The sequence below is a fragment of the Castor canadensis genome, chromosome 11 (assembly GCF_047511655.1).
Source record: "Castor canadensis chromosome 11, mCasCan1.hap1v2, whole genome shotgun sequence".
NCBI classification, from domain to species: Eukaryota; Metazoa; Chordata; class Mammalia; order Rodentia; family Castoridae; genus Castor; species Castor canadensis.
The window spans coordinates 25,295,597-25,311,973 of record NC_133396.1 but is presented as its reverse complement, the minus strand read 5'-3'; the positions used below and the strand labels follow the sequence as shown (position 1 = coordinate 25,311,973).

General features: G+C 38.1%; 1 protein-coding gene across 5 annotated transcripts in view; it reads left to right on the top strand.

The window, feature by feature from the left end:
* The window catches only part of Skap1 (src kinase associated phosphoprotein 1), a 288,040-nt gene that overhangs the window by 23,522 nt on the left and 248,141 nt on the right, over positions 1-16,377 (top strand). The window lies entirely within an intron of this gene.

The window sequence follows — 16,377 nt, the reverse complement described above, 5'->3', positions numbered from 1 at the left end:
GGGGGAAGAAGAAATCAAATCTTCCTTTATGTTTTCTGAACATTACTTGCATGAAATGTGGTAAATGAGTGAGAGCTGGGGAGAAACAAATGTTAACTGGGTCTTTTCCAACCTGGTGATGATGGGATTCAGGATGCTCGAACTGAGTACTGTCTGCGAGTATATGCAGGACTGGGATTTAATTTGCATGGCTGATGATTCTTATCTTCGACTTTAAAAACCTTTAGAAGCAGGGAATTTTATCCTTCAGAAGGGCACAGTCAGAATCTTTTCCCTTCAGGAAAGTGAGAGAACCTCACAAGATGCCCTGCTGGATCTTAATCGATCTTTCCTGCTGGCTAATTAAGCATCACTTTTACTCAGCAACTGGGGACTGTGTAATTATCAGCCTGGGTTGTCCTGAATAATTGAAACAAACAAAATGCAGAAGATGGGAAGTTTTTTTTTTTTTTCCTTAAAGTGGGAATATCTATAATTTTGGGTAGGCTGGAAGAGTGTAGAAAACAAACTTCTGCATAATGTTAGTTCATTAGTAGATGAGTTTAGGATTCGTTATGCAAATGAAGGCCTAGTAACACATAGAATTTTTCATTTTCACAAGTTTACCTTTGTATTATAAGATTACTATGAAGCTAGTATGAGGAATAAAGGTAGAATTATTTCAAATTTTATTACAGTTTAAGGGAAGCCCTAAATATTTTGGTATATACATAGTGGTTCTGTTTGTATAAAATGAGGAATGCAAATCTAATTTTGCTATATTTCTATGGACATATATACATATTTATTTATGTTCTTTTCCATATTTTTATCACAGCATCTGGAAAGGTCTAATTTCAACATTAAATGGATAATAAAAGGCAAATTTATGGCCGCTCGTTACTATCAATGCATATTACTTCTTAATGCTCTTTTGAAATTCATGCACTCACACAAACACAGAAGCTGTGTTTCTCATGGAGTAGAGAAGGTTGCTCTTTTTGCATGTGGTTTGTGGGGTAGATATTCAGGAAATAATCAGCAGGAGCTTTGGCAAACATCTGCATCGCTGATGGGAGCTTTCTGTTTACTGATTTGTTGCAAGAAAGATGACACTTTATTTCAGTTTTCATAATTATCAGATTACTGAGGAAATGAGGAGCCAGAAATTAGATACTGTACAAGAAAATGGAAGGAGGCTTTCCTCTGGAAAGCTGTTTGAGATTGCCTTATATCCAGCCCTTTAACCATACTGTTAATATAACCCTTGTTTCACTGAATCTTCTTTCTCTATGTCATCTCTGTTGTCTCACTATGGCTGTATTGATACCAGTTGGTTTCAAAGTCCTGAAAACTCATAAAACATCAGCAACATTTACTTGTGTTGTATGGCAGTTCTATTCCCCACTCTCCCACCCACCCACCCAAAAAGCGGATGTGTAGAGAGATTATCAAGTCATCAAACTTGAAAGTTACTATATACGAATAATGGCTGAATTAGAGGAAAAGAATTATTGAAAGTCATTTCAAAAGTTTTATTTTTAGTCATTTTAAAGTAATACTGTAGGGATTTGGTAAATTGAGGGGAGGGATAGGAACCTATGCACAAGTATAATTTGGTACTCTGAGGCTTATCTGGAAGGTAGGTAAGAAACTTCTAGCATGATAGTCTGGGCAAATATAAATACTATGTATGCTTACATTTTTCACTGTATGGTTTCCTTGCTTCAGTTCCTATAAGAATGAAATGGGTGAGGAAAAATAAAAATAGCAGTACCTATCATTTTTGGTAAACTCTAGGGGTTTGGCCCTATTTTTTATGGCTAACTCAGAATTCAGTGGTATTTACCATGGTTGTGGAGTTATTATAAATTTGAAATGTCTGACTTTATTGACACTGTTAGAATATGCCATTTGCACCTTTCTGTTATCTGGAGTGACTGACCAACCACAGGGAGTGATAGTTGTGTCAAGATTCATAGGTGGCTCTTGGGGATATACCCAAAAGAATGTGACACAGATTACTCCAGAGGCACCTGCACACCCATGTTTATTGCAGCACTATCCACAATAGCCAAGTTATGGAAACAGCCAAGATGCCCCACTACTGACGAATGGATTAAGAAAATGTGGTATTTATACACAATGGAATTTTATGCAGCCATGAAGAAGAACGAAATGTTATCATTCACTGGTAAATGAGTGGAATTGGAGAACATCATTCTGAGTGAGGTTAGCCTGGCCCAAAAGACCAAACATTGTATGTTCTCCCTCATATTCGGACATTAGATCAAGGGCAAACACAACAAGGGGATTGGACTTTGATGATGTGATAAAGCGAGAGCACACAAGGGAGGTATGAGGATAGGTGAGACACCTAAAAAACTAGCTAGCATTTGTTGCCCTCAATGCAGAGAAACTAAGGCAGATACTTTAAAGCAACTGAGGCCAATAGGAGAAGGGGACCAGGAACTAGAGAAAAGGTTAGTTCAAGAAGAATTAACTTAGAAAGTAACACACAGGCACAGGAAATCAATGTGAGTCAGCTCCCTGTATAGCTATCCTTATCTCAACCAGCAAAAACCCTTGTTCCTTCCTATTATTGCTTATACTCTCTCTTCAACCAAATTAGAGATAAGGGCAAAATAGTTTCTGCCGGGTAGCGAGGGGTGGGGGAGAGGGAGGGGATGGGTGGTAAGGGAGGGGGTGGGGGGAGAAATGACCCAAACATTGTATGCACATAGGAATAAAATAAAAATTAAAAAAAAAAGATTCACAAGTGGCCCCAAGTGCTCATCAACTTCCCAACACCACTTACATAGCTGTTTTCTCTTAAATAGAAAAAATAAAATCATATCTGTATATCTATAGTTACATTTTTTTTTGCTTGAATGTTGTTACCAAGGAAGGATAATGTTTTCCAAACAAGACAAAACAATAATGGATGGAAATTTTTGTGATTCCAAGGAAATGAAGCCCTGTTGTGGTATTTGATGTCCTGACTGTGATTTTCATTGCTATTCTTTGAATTGTTTCCTCACTTAAATCTTCTCCTTAAAAATATTAACACATTGTGAGTCCAGCTTCCTTCCTTCCTTCCTTCTTTCCTTCCTTCCTTCGTTCCTCCCCTCCCTCCCTCCCTCCTTTTTTCTTCTTTCCTTCCTCTCTCCCTCTCCCTCTCTCTTTCCCCTCTCCCTCTCACCTCTTCCCTTTTCCCTCTCTCTCACTCTTCTTCTTCTCCCCCTCTTTCTTTTTGGTATTTGTTTCTTTAGTTAGCTTCCTTGAGACAGGATCTCTATATGTAACCCAGGCTGACCTTGAACTTGTGATCCTCTTGCCTTAGCCTCCCATGTGCTGAGATTATAGGCATGCACCATAATACCTGGCTGAACCCATGTTTTCATTGAGCACTGAGGAGAATGCTTCAGATGAAGGCAGGCAAAGGCTCCTCTCAGTTTTTGATGGTAGTCACTGCAGAATTATCTCCAGATGTGAGACCTGGAATGAAGTGGACATGATCTACATTCAGAAACTTGATGACATCCTTACACATTTGGAGAAACAGTAGAGTGTGTGTTTGATCCAGTGGAGGCCATCTGATAGCAATTATACATTGAGAATGGGAGAAAAATGAAGAAAACAGAATATTTTTATTATTGTAGTAGGAATAAATTCTCTCTTGATGACTTTTTTTGGGACTAGTCATTTATGCTCACTGTTGGAAGTAAAGACTGGCGCCAAGGGAAACAAGCTTGGAGTACTGTTTCCTTCTGTGAAACTTAATAATGTTAAAGAAGTTCCAAAAAGAGACAAGTAGATTTATAGGATGTTGAAATGGGAAAAATAAAGAAATAACTTTGTGTAACAGGGTAATGGCAAAATCCCATAAAACCCAGGATATTTAAAGTACGGGCTGAAAGACTATGTGGAACATGTCATTGTAGGTGGCTAGCTTATTGCTGTGTAAGGAACATGATACTTCTATTAGGACAACTCGCAGAAAAATAATTCCAACTGAAGGAATTTTAGGTTTGCTTTTCTTCTTAACATGGATTTAGTTTTAAAATTATATAAACGTATGTAGACCTGATATCTTTCTGTTATAGGAAGAAAGACAAAAAGTCTGGTAAAACTCTAAGGAGAGTTTTAAAGTAGCATACTGTACATGTCAATACCGTTAATTATACAGTTTATCAAGTGTTGGTTTTTGAGTTTAAAAACTTCCCAAACACATTCAAATGAATGGCTTTATCACGAAAACTAATTTCTAATGTGCTAGTGGTACATTTGTGTTATTCATAAGTTTGATGATTTGTTCATAACCCCCCTTCTGGTTCTTTAAATTTACTACATATACTGGAGTTTCAGTGCCAACTCAGAAATCACACTTGTATGACCAATCTTAGTTTAAATAGCTCTGAAAGGCTCAAAAGTCATAGCAATAATTTGACTGCATCTTGAAGATTAATAATTCATTTCTTCCTTTTTAAGTCTTATTCCTCCCTTTCAGCCTTAAAAAAAAAAAGAAAGATGGGCTGGGGATGTAGTTTAGACATAGAGTGCTTGCCTAGCAAGCACAAAGTGCTGGGTTCAATCTCTTACCACACACACAGAGAAAAACTTGCAACAATTTTAGGTTACCTCCCAACTGGTGATTAATTATATGCTAAATTTCTCCTCTAGCTTTCTGTTACTCATTTAAGTGTCTACAGATTTCACAACTGTTACTAAAGATTTGGGGGAATTTTTACTTCTCTAGGAGTAAGAGGTTATATTTGTTGCTTTTATGGTCTGAAATGCTCTACAGGTAAGACTGATATAATATTACCTGCTGTTGGTTTCTTGGTTTGACTTTGAAAGCCTGCAAGGAAGATTATATGATGATGTATTCTCAGCTTTTGTCCTTTCAAAGCAGCTTTTATATGTATAATCCTCCTTTTAAATTTTATAATGCTTAATTTGTTTATTCTTTCACTTGTGGTAGTATTTTGGATTTGGTACCAGCTCCAAGATTAAATTGATCCACTTTTTTCTTTTATACTGGGCTACTGTTGGTAGTATCAGTGGGTAGAAGCTTTTTCCCTTTGGGCATCTCATAAAATAAATATTTTATACAAGTAATTTTAATTGTAATAATATTTTTCATGCTAGTGACAGGTTTTTTTTTTTCAGTTAGGATGAAAACAATTGTTTCAAAACTTTTTGTTGAAAAAGTAGAAAAAAATTTTTAAATTATTTTCTATTAATTAATGAGCATAGTCCTTGGTGGCTCAGAATAAATGTTCAATAATAAAACTGTATTATGATATTTTAATGCTATATCTTTAAGATTTTAGATTGAGGTTCGAGAAACCATTAGTCATTTGTTCAAACACCAGTATCACCAGAAACTCCCACATAGATCATATATAACTCTCTGTAGTACTGAATGCCTAAAGCAGAATAGCATGGTCTATCAAAAGTGAAATGGTGGTATGGGCCACCACACCACACACGGGAAACACAGATCTGTAGGATTGAAGTCCAAAGCCAGATGGGATAAAAAGTTAGCAAGACCCTATCTCAACAAACAAGTCAGGCATGGTGACACATGTCTGCTCTACCAGCTATGCAGGAAGCACAGGCAGGAGGGTCATGGTCTGAGACCAGCCAGGGAAAAAGTGTGAGACCCTATCTGAAAAATAACCTAAAGCCAAAAGGACTAGAGGCACAAGTGGTAGAGTGTTTGCCTAGCAAATGCAAGGTCTTGAGTTCAAACCCCAGTACCGCATAAAAACAAACAACAACAAAAAGCAGTGAAAAGGAGTCCAGGCACAGTGTACGTGACTATAGTCCCAGCTACTAGGAAGACTAAGGAAGGAGGATTGTTTGAGCCTAGGAATTCCTGGATAGCCCGGACAATATAGCAAGACCCTGTGTCAGGAAAGAGAAGGGGGGATAGAGAAAGAGAGAGAGAGAGAGAGAGAGAGAGAGGAAATTCTGAAATGTGACCTAGAAGGCAAGCAGGTAACTGAGCTTTTACCTTGTAGGTTGAACTAACCTACTAGAATCATCTGTACTAAGCTGGGTACTACTCTTTAGCCATCTAGTTATATCACTGAGATTTGCTTTCCTTCTGATAGAATTTTAGTCATCATTATTACCACTTGAGCACACTCCTATAATCCTCTCAATATGGATTTGTGTTGGTCTCAGAAAATCCTCAGTATCAAATACACGAAGCTTTTCCATTGTCTGTGAATGGAGGTTCTAAATCCACACATTGTGTGAAAGGATCACTTGTATGAAATTACTGTCTTCATTTTACTACCATTTGCTGTGCCCTTGCTTTTAAGTCTCATTTGATCTGGAGCTAGTCTTTTGTCTCAGAGCTGTAGTGTTCTCTCTGCTTAGAGAAAACCAATTAGATAAAAATGCCTCTCTGTACTAATCTGTTTGTGGATTTCCAGGAACCTTGTGGTTTGGGGCCTTCCAGATTGTGGTTTTCTCTAATTTGCATGTTTCCCTGTGTTTCTGGTATGGACCCACCCAGTAACCACTTTCTGTGTTACAGTGAAACTGGAACAGAGGGAGGGAAGAGCAAGACCACAGGGTCAACTGTCAGCATCCAAGCTCCTTTGTTCCAATGTTATATCTATAACCTTGACCGAGTCACTTACAAAATTCCTTAATGATGATCTTATGTTTACCTTTATAGGTTGCTTCCCCAAAATGTTCCTTGGGGTTTTTTTTTTTTTAAACAAATGCTACAAAAATGCAAGCATTACTATGGGAAAAGTAAATGTTTATTGTGTGTTAAAAAAAAAGCAAACATTACTTCAAACCTCCAAACCTCTATTTTATTTCTTTTATTGTGTCACTATGTTTGTTTGTTTGTTTTTTTAATTTGGAAAATGATGCAAGAAGCTTCATTTCTCAGGATTTTATTTGATTTCATGACTCTGTTGAAAGTGAGTCGAGCCTAACATGGGTTTTTATCATCATGCCATGTGAATCATTTCTTTTTTGGATGCTGGATTTGCTCTCCCACTGTGTAGCCTCATCTACTTTCTCTGAAGTGCAGAGTTAGCAGGGTTGATAATGAAATGCAGTCCTGCTTATCACGCTCAGCAAAGGGCTCAGAAAAAGACAGGGGGAAAAATCAATCCCACAGGAACTTCTCCAGTGCTAGATAGCCGTATTTAACCCCATGCATTTAAAATGGAAATGAGCTATCTTAGGGCTTTAGTTTTTGATTTACACAAGACGTCACCGCCTCTTTGGCAATGGGAATCTTTTACAGAGTAGCTGCTGACCTGTTTGGGAAGATCTTAGTCTGTCAACCCGGCTCTCATGTCGTTTCTTCATATTTCTCTCAAAACTCTGAGCAGTGCTTTGCAGTAGCTTTGATTCTTCAGGCTTCAAAGAGGTGTCCCTTCCAGGGCCAATCTTCTAAAAGAAATAAAGAAAAAGAAATCAGTGTAGGGAAACAAACAACCCATAAAAGAGTAGGCATCCCTGTGGCCACTCTTCCTGTAGTCAGACGATTAACAAGGAATTTACCATCCAGTAATACTATGGTGTTGCAAAGCCAAGAAAACTCCAATTTGATGCTAGTGCTTTGTTGCTACAAAATCCCTTTGTGGAGCTCTCCAGTCTTCAGCAGTCCAGCTCTGAATAGTTTCCTTGTGGATGTACTGTGACTGATACACGATGCATTATAATTAAACCTTCAAGTTCAAGTCCCTCTTGAGTTTGTGAGCCTTGTTGAGGTTCTCATTATAATTTATAGAAAATTTTATGCCCACATAGTCTCCAATTAGCTATTTTTCTCTAAGTTAAATTAGTGAGTGGCTCTCATTTGTGAATTCTGCCATAACCACAAGGCTCATTTTATATTTTGTGAATTGAAACCTTCTACTGGTTACCAAGTGCTTTTGTGCTTTTGTTGATGAAAGAACTAATATATAAGACATTACTAAAAGTAAGAGACTAGGGTTTATAATTTAGAATATCTAAGTGGTTATTTAGTTTACTTAGCTAAACCATTTAAAAATGAAAGTGGCATTTTCAAATAGTTATTGGTTTCAAAGAACTTTAAACATATAGCAAGGTCTAGTTAATTATAGGCATACCAAAGTGTTTTGGGATGGAGTGTCTAATGCTTGAAGTTTATTTTGGAATGCACCAAAAAATAAGATGAGCCAGGCGCTGGTGGCTCACACCTTTAATCCTACCTACTCAGGAGATAGAGATCAGGAGGATTGTGGTTCGAAGCCAGCCCTGGCAAATAGTTCCATGAGACCCTGTCTCGAAAAACCCTACCCAAAAAAGGGCTGGTAGAGTGGCTGAAGTTGTACAAGCTGTAGGCAGTTTGAGGCAGGCCCTTGGCAAATAGCATGAGATCCTGTCTGAAAAATAATTAGGCAAAAAAGAGCTGTCTAGTGAGCACATGGCCCTGAGTTCAAACCCTAGAATCACCAAAAAAAATTTTTTTTTGATAGATGGATGATGGATGGACAGATGTAACAAAATGTGAATTGTCATAGAGTCTAGGTTTGGGTAGATATGGGTGTTCTTTCAACTTTTATGCATATGTAATTTTTCATAATGTAATGTTGTTTACTTTGCTATTTAAAAACTATGGACTTTATTCACTGTGGTTTTAAAAAGACCATAGACTTCCTCAATTTGGAAATGTGATAATATGTATTTGTGGTTTTTTAGAATGATAGTTTCTAGGAATAACCTTATTGTTTTTGGATGATACTGAACTGAGGGGTAATCCTCCAGTTTGTTACTTCTGACATAACTAACAGGAGGTAGCTAACTTTTATACTTCTTTAAAACTTCTAGGCCAGCAATTACTGAGGGTCAAAATTCAATTCAAACATTCTGCCCAGGAGGTCTTGAAATTTTGTTTTTTTTTTTAAAGAAAGGTAATTTCTGACTTTTCTCATAAATTTGATAAAAGGAAAGCTAATATGAGATTGGTAGTCCAGTAGGAAATGGAACTCAATTTTACATTTTTTAAATCATTTTATGGTATTAAAAATGACAGAGGTTAGAAACAAAGCTCTTATTCTTTTATTGAACTAGAATTGAAAGTGGCAGAAAATCATTTTGGCCCCAGTGCAGTAAATGTTATCACTAAAACATGTTCAGGGGATATTATGACAGCCCCTCAAGCACAGGGGACAAAAGTTCACAGAACAAGAACTGATTTTTCTGCTCTTATCTTGAAATTATTAGATGTACAGGAGATGAAAGTATCTCAGCTCTACGAGAACAGGGGATGGAGTACGTGTTGAAAAATGGTAATGTCTCCATCCTGGAGAAGAACGGGTGGAATGGTGTTTATATAGGGAGTTCCTAGGGTGGACGGTGTCTGCACCTGAACAAGCCCCAGGGCTGAGGAATCCAGTACCAGAGAACATTATACTCCTGCAGCATTGAGAGCTGATGAGGAAAATGGTGAGCGAGGAGGCAGGTGATACTATTCATTAAAAGAAGAACTGTTTGAAGATTTTACTTAACAAGGAGATTAAACTGGAGCTGTCAGCAGCTTCTTTATTTTGAGAATCTGGTAGGAGAGAAATTTTAAGTCCATTTGGGAAAAACCAATCATTTTTTGAGTGTGCAGTGTGATTTTGCTTCAGAATTTTGTGTAAATGAAGCAGGTTGGTAGGCATATGTTTGCTGATCCTAAAATAATTAAAATTCAGAGTAAGTATGACTCTTGTGAAATTGAGTTTTCAAGTTCCAGCCAGTGTTCTATACTGCCATATGGTATAACTAGAATTAATTGCTGCTCCCAGCCTCTTATTCTTTTACTGAATACTTAGGTGCCCTGTTTGAAATACTGAAGGTTCCACAGAAGCATTTAATCACATACAATAGACACTTGCCGTTTTCAATGAAGATAGTGTGTGTAGCTAATAGTTGCTTAGAAGAAAAAGCCCTTAGTGAGATTTTCTAGCCTCCCTTCCCCACTTCCTTCTTCCTGCTTTTTTAAAAATTATAAAATGAATAGGAGGGCTAGCAAGAATGGGATAAAAGAGCCTCAGGACTTCGTAGGGCAGTACAGTAGGAAAGATAAAACAAGGAATCTTTTTCTTTTTTTTTTTTTTGGCTAATTTTCAGCTCCTTGAGATTCAAGTGGAATGTCAACATGGACCAGCAACACCAGCATCACCTGGACACTTGTTGACCATGCAGATTCTCAGTCTCCATGGAAGCAGACCTACTGAGTCAGAATCTGCATTTTAGTAAGATCCCAAGGTTATTTGTGTGCACCTTAACATTTGAGAAGTGCCAGACAACATCAGACACACCAGAATCATTTTAAATTCACCTTCTCAGAATACATATTTCAGAGATAAGCTCTTACTGATTTTTTTTTTTTTTTTGGTGGCAGTGGGGTTTGAACTCAGGGCCTCACACTTGCTAAACAGGCACTCTTACCACTTGAGCCACTCCACCAGCTCAGAGATAAGCTTCTTAAAGGCAACGAATGACCTTATATTTATTTTTTTCTTAAAAACTTTCATTATGGTGCTGGCATAATGGCAGGAGTTAAATGGTGTGAGTAAAATGAATGGCAAAAAGCTGTTATAAATATGTTTTTAGGTTCTAGACTATACTTTACAACAAGAGATACTTTTTATTTGGAAATTTGCTGTTGAGTAGCTAGACCTACATATTCTTTTACAGAAATAAGGATTTCTTTCTTAACTGAGTATGAGAGAATACAGAACCATTTGATGAGATATCTCTTATAATAACCTATGTCTCCAAATGTCTCCTATAATAACCTTTCTCTAACATTCTGGAACAATGATAAAAGATTGCAAGATTCCTGACTACAAATTAGAAGTATGTGGGGCATTGTATACCAGTCATTCTAGCTGTCTTTGTGACTGTGACCAGCCCTCTACCTTTGGCCATCTCCTTCCTAGTTAGCTATGCACTTCTTTGTCTCTACCATCTCTCATCTTTCCTGATGATTCTGTCTTTGACCCTTTTTCCCTTGTTCCCTAAAATCCATGTCCCATTATAATCATACTCTACTGGATCTCAACCTCTCTTCTCCATTTATGCCTGACTAAAACATGGCTCTCCTGTAGAGCATGGTTTTGTTTTTAGTCTTTTTAAAAAGAACTTGCTCATTTTCCAGAGGAGCAAGCTCCTTGCTCCCTTGTCTAGACTTTCACTATTCAATCTTGTCCAAAACCTCTCCCCCTTTGAGGTTTGTCTTTGTGACATTGCAACTCTGTCCCTCTGTCATCTTTGGAGTTCAGAGTCCTTTCTCATGTTATTTGAGGACATAGTGTCAACTCATAGCTGCCATCTTCACTCTACTCCACTGTCACCCAGAGATTCCCTCTTTCTTAAATTTAGCTTTTTCCTCTCTATCACATCTCTTTAATCATCATATAAATATGCTCAACTCTCTCCTTAGATTAAAAACATGCCATGTGTTACACAGAGATTCTCTCACTAGCTACTATCTTGTATTTCTTCCTGTACAGGCAAACATCCTGAAACCTAGACTAACCATTTCTGGTTTCCTGTTCTCTGATCACTCCCCAGTCATTCTTCAGTCTCCTTTAATCTAGCTTCTGCTCTTCTCAAATTACTCTTGCCAATGTACCAGTCACTTTGTGGCTGCCATGTCCATGTGACACTGTTTGTGTTTGTCTTATTTGGTCTTCTGCAGCATTTGACAATATTAATCACTTTCTTTTGCTCAGAAATTAAAAAATTCTCCCACCATTGATTTGTCATGATAACCACTGTGTTTTCCTTCATCCTTGTGTTTATGCCCTTTCTTTAGGTCTGGCTTGAGCTCATTTTGCTACCCTGCCCTCCTCAGTGTTGTTCCTCAGGCTTGTCTCTTTCCTCACCACATTCTTCTTAGGCAATTACATGCATGTCCATAGCATCAAAGCTTCCCCTGTTCTCCCAGTTCTCAGCAACAGTCCTGTCTCCAAACACCAGACAGCACATTGGATAGCTCCTCCTGGGTGTCTTGTGAAACCTCAGACTTCACAAAGCTGGGACAGACCCTGCCGGATACCTACTCAGCACCCACTCTCCATTCTTCCTTGATGGCAGACACTGCTAGCCCAGAAATGATCATGATCTGTAAGCCAGTCTGCTTTGCCAGTGGTTGGTCTAGGCTTTATGTAAGATATGGTTTGGGCCACAGAAATGTCAGGAGAAGACTTCTGATAGCCATTCACACGTGGTAGAGAGAAGAACATTAAAATGCAATAGCTACCTTAAACCATTATTCTTTTCTCTGGTATTAGAGTAGAAAGCTGGGAAGAGACTGGACCCTTCATGTCACTGTCACTGTTGGGTCTGCACCAACTCTGTAATCACCTGTCTCCAGACGTTTTATTTTGTGGGGAGAAAATAAACCTATACCAGTGTAGAGAAAACCCTCTCAGCTCTGTCACTTGTGGCCAGAAGAATCCTAACCGCTCCAGTGGCCAAGGCTGAATGTGTTATTTTATATTACACTCACTCCTGCAAGTCTCCCTTGGTTCACACCCCCAAGAATCGTGGGAGTTACTCCAAATGTCTCTGTCTTCTTTTCCCAAATCATTAACAAAGCCTACTGATTCTTCATCCAAAGTCTGTTTGCTTGTTTCTGTTTTCTCTGTCACTGGAGGTTAGCCTTCATAAAGTGTGCAGAATTCTCCTTTTTGGTTCTCTGCCTCAACTCTGTCCCTGTTCCAATTTATTTTAATCCTCCATTCTGTTGAAAGAACAAACTTGCACAAAATGTTTATTTAATCATTCATGCTATAGAAGACTTACTAATATAGAATGATAAGATATACTGTAAGTGAAAAAGTAGGTTAAAATATTTAAACTCTTACAGACAAAAATGCCTGAAAAATATACTCCAAAATGTTATTGGTAGTGATCTCTGGCAAGTAGTTTGAGTGACTTTTAATTTTTTCTTTTTTGTTTATTTGTATTTTCTAATTCTCAATAGTGAATGCATATTTAATCATATATTATCAACATCAGAGTTTTTCCTGGGTTAAAAAAGAGGCAGGGATTTAAAAGCCTAAAAGTATTTGGTTCTCAGGTGGGAAAAAGTTAGTACTGAAGAGGAAAGAGGTGTAGACGGAGGAAATCAGTCTTTAATTATGCAGCTTGGCCTGGAGCCACTTCTGTACAGGAAATAGCTGCATTTGGAGGTGTTTTATGCTATGCTTAAATATACACACTTGAAAGTGAAATCATTTTTGATCCATGTGAAAAATCCTGCTGTCTTTGAGTACTTTTTGATGATTGCTCTAATATATATATATATATATATTTTTTTTTTTTTTTAAATAAAGGAAGATCACTCTCTCAAGGTCTTCATTAGATGAGGTATCACTGACTGGGAGCAACTTCCATTCGTTAGATGTTACCCTTTGAGCTGCACTGAACTGACTCAGGATGAGCCCTTCATTAGAAAAGGACTATCTGCTCTCTGTGTGACTCTTTAGTAAAGGACTATCTGCGCTCTGTGTGACTCTTTAGTAAAGGACTATCTGCACTCTGTGTGACTCTTTAGTAAGGCATTTGTATTTGTCGGACTACTTTTCCAAAGTGATGGTGCTTGAGTAAACCATTCACTTCCTCCTTCTCAAAACATCAGTCACTATGATTGATTTTTATGTTGGTCATAAAGAGAACCATTTCCACAACTACAAGCAGGGTGAGGATTACAGACTGGAAGTGGTTAATTTACTTTACAAATATGTATTGGCTATTTGTTTATGTTGGGCATGATGCCAGGTGATTGCGACAGTGCCACACAAGATATATCTTTGTTTTCCAAGCAGTTCTTGGACCAATTTGTGGCCAGACTCATGGGCAGAGCCAGCATGAACCTCCCCCTCACCCCATGGTCCATAAATACCTTTCCTAGAAGGCCTGAAACATTTCGTTTCAATTTCTTACTTGCCTAGAATATCACCATTTAGAGATTCATTTGAGCCTATCATCATCTCTTAAAATACAAATTCACCTAGAGGTTTTAAGAGACTTTTTGGTTGTTTGGTCATATGCCTATCCAACGATTTCCTTCTAACTTTTGGTTAAATGAGTGCACTGGAGAAATTCAATGACCAATAAATTTGTTGAACCACTGTTATAAGGCGATGGATGCACAGTGTAGGTGCACTGTGAGTTACAACAGTAACCTCAAAATCCCTCATATTTCTTGAGATTTTTATTTATGCAACTTAAGAATTGTAGTTACCGAATTATAGGCACAATTAATGTTCACACATGTACCAACCATATGCCTGGCCTGGTGTCAAGGTCTTTACCCAATATATCTCATTTAATTTTCACAACATGTGTGTGAGGTAAAACTCATTTAATTCCCATTCAGCAGAAAACTGAAGTTCAGAGAGGTAACTAATTTTCTCAAGGTTGCACAGCTATTAGGTTCTGAGATTGGGATTTGAACCCAGGTAATAGGACTTAAGGACAAGCGCTGTTATTGAGGTTTGATTACTTCATAAAAAGTATAATGAATTGGCATTATTCATTCACGTCTGTAAAGTGGTGAAGTCACCAAATTACATACGTCTAGTGTTAATAATATCAAAATTAATAATGTTATTTATTCAACAAACGTTTATTGAGCATATACTGTGTGCAAATCACTTTTGTGGTGAACACAACAAGGTTCTAATCCTCCTATAACTGATTTTTAGGCAGGATAAATCAAATCATTAGATAATACACTCACCGTGTAAAGTTCCCTTATGGACACAGCAGTACCTAACACAGTACAGATCACATAATAGATACTCAACAAATATTCCCAAGAAACTTACACAACCCATAGGAAAGACAAAAAAGCATGCAAAAATTAACTAAGCTACCTTGTGGCAAAAACGTTAGAAGAGGTACATGCAGATAGTGCTATAAAAGTCCAAAGATGGAAAAACTCCTGGTTGGTAGGCTATAGGAAGCCTTCACAGATGAGTTGGTGTCATGGCTTGACCATGGGTTGAAAGGGATGAGTTTTTAGTGAGGTATGTTGGACACAGAAATACCATGTGGAAAGATGCAGAGACGTGTCTGGGAAACAAAGGGTCAGTCTGTTTATCAGGCAAAAGAGAGTAAGGGGAGATACGGCTGATAAAATAGATGGAACCAAACCATGGAAGGGACATGATAGGCAATTTGGAAGGGGTGGTTAAGCATGGGGCAGGGATAGTAAGTTGAGGAATGATGTCTTCACAGGGTTGTGGACATTTGTGTCTTTGGCACTAGGGCTGAGCCACTGGGAGACAGGAGATGGTTGCAAAGGAAGAGAAGAATGTCAAGGTTGCCTGTACTCCGTATGCCCAGAGAAATAAGACCTATCTCTTTTGCTGGACTTTATTTTCCACCTCGAGGCATGTGAAACTCCAACATAAGTAATTTGTACAGCTTAGTGACCTAACTACTTTTCAGGACTTACAGGAAAGTAAATTCCGAATGGCTAGCTTTATGTTTCAACTTTTGAAATGTGATTGACTTCTAACTTGAAGACTATATTTACATACTCAGATCTGTTAACAAGATTTACTAGATCTTTGAAGCTGGTCCAGGCAACTTACCACCATCCATTACTTTGTTTCATTAAGAAAAAATATTCCCAATTTCAAGCACCTGAAAATGAACTTTTGGAACACAGTCTGTACTTGAACTTGGGACTGCCAGTTTAAAATTTCCTTAGCAGTCAACCATTGGTAAAGTATCTACTTCCCCTAATTTTTTTTTTTTTTGGCAGCACTGGGGTTTGAACTCAGGGCCTTACACTTTATAGGCAGGCACTTTTTCCATTTGAGTCACCCACCACCTCTATTTTTTTCCAAACTTGCCCCATCATGTGAATTGCCATGCTACTCAGGAGGAAGAGATCAGGAGGAGGATTGTGGTTTGAAGCTAGCCCAGGCAAATAGATCATGAGACTCTATCTCAGTAAAACCCATCACAAAAAAGGGCTGGTGGAGTGGCTTAAAACGTAGGCCCTAAGTTGAAGCCCCAGTACTGACAAAAAAAAAAAAAAAAAAGTACAGCTTTCTAAGCCCCTACCTAGGAGAGGCTAACTCACTAGGTATAGGGTGGACCCTGGGAATTTGTGTATCTTTAGGGCTCCCAGGGATTCCGAAGGCCAGAAAAACATGTAAAAATCCTTATCAGTATACTTCATGATTTTTGGAGGGTAAGAGGCTACTTCAATTTTAGACTGACTTTTAATAGTGAAAGGGATGAAAAGCAGAGGGATTTCCCTAGAAATGTGAGCAGAGAGAGGTTGGTGGTTAGGATAGCGCAGAGGGTCTCCCAATATGATGGGGGATAATTGATAGGAAAATTCTACCTGCAGGTCTTAGGACCTGCTCACAG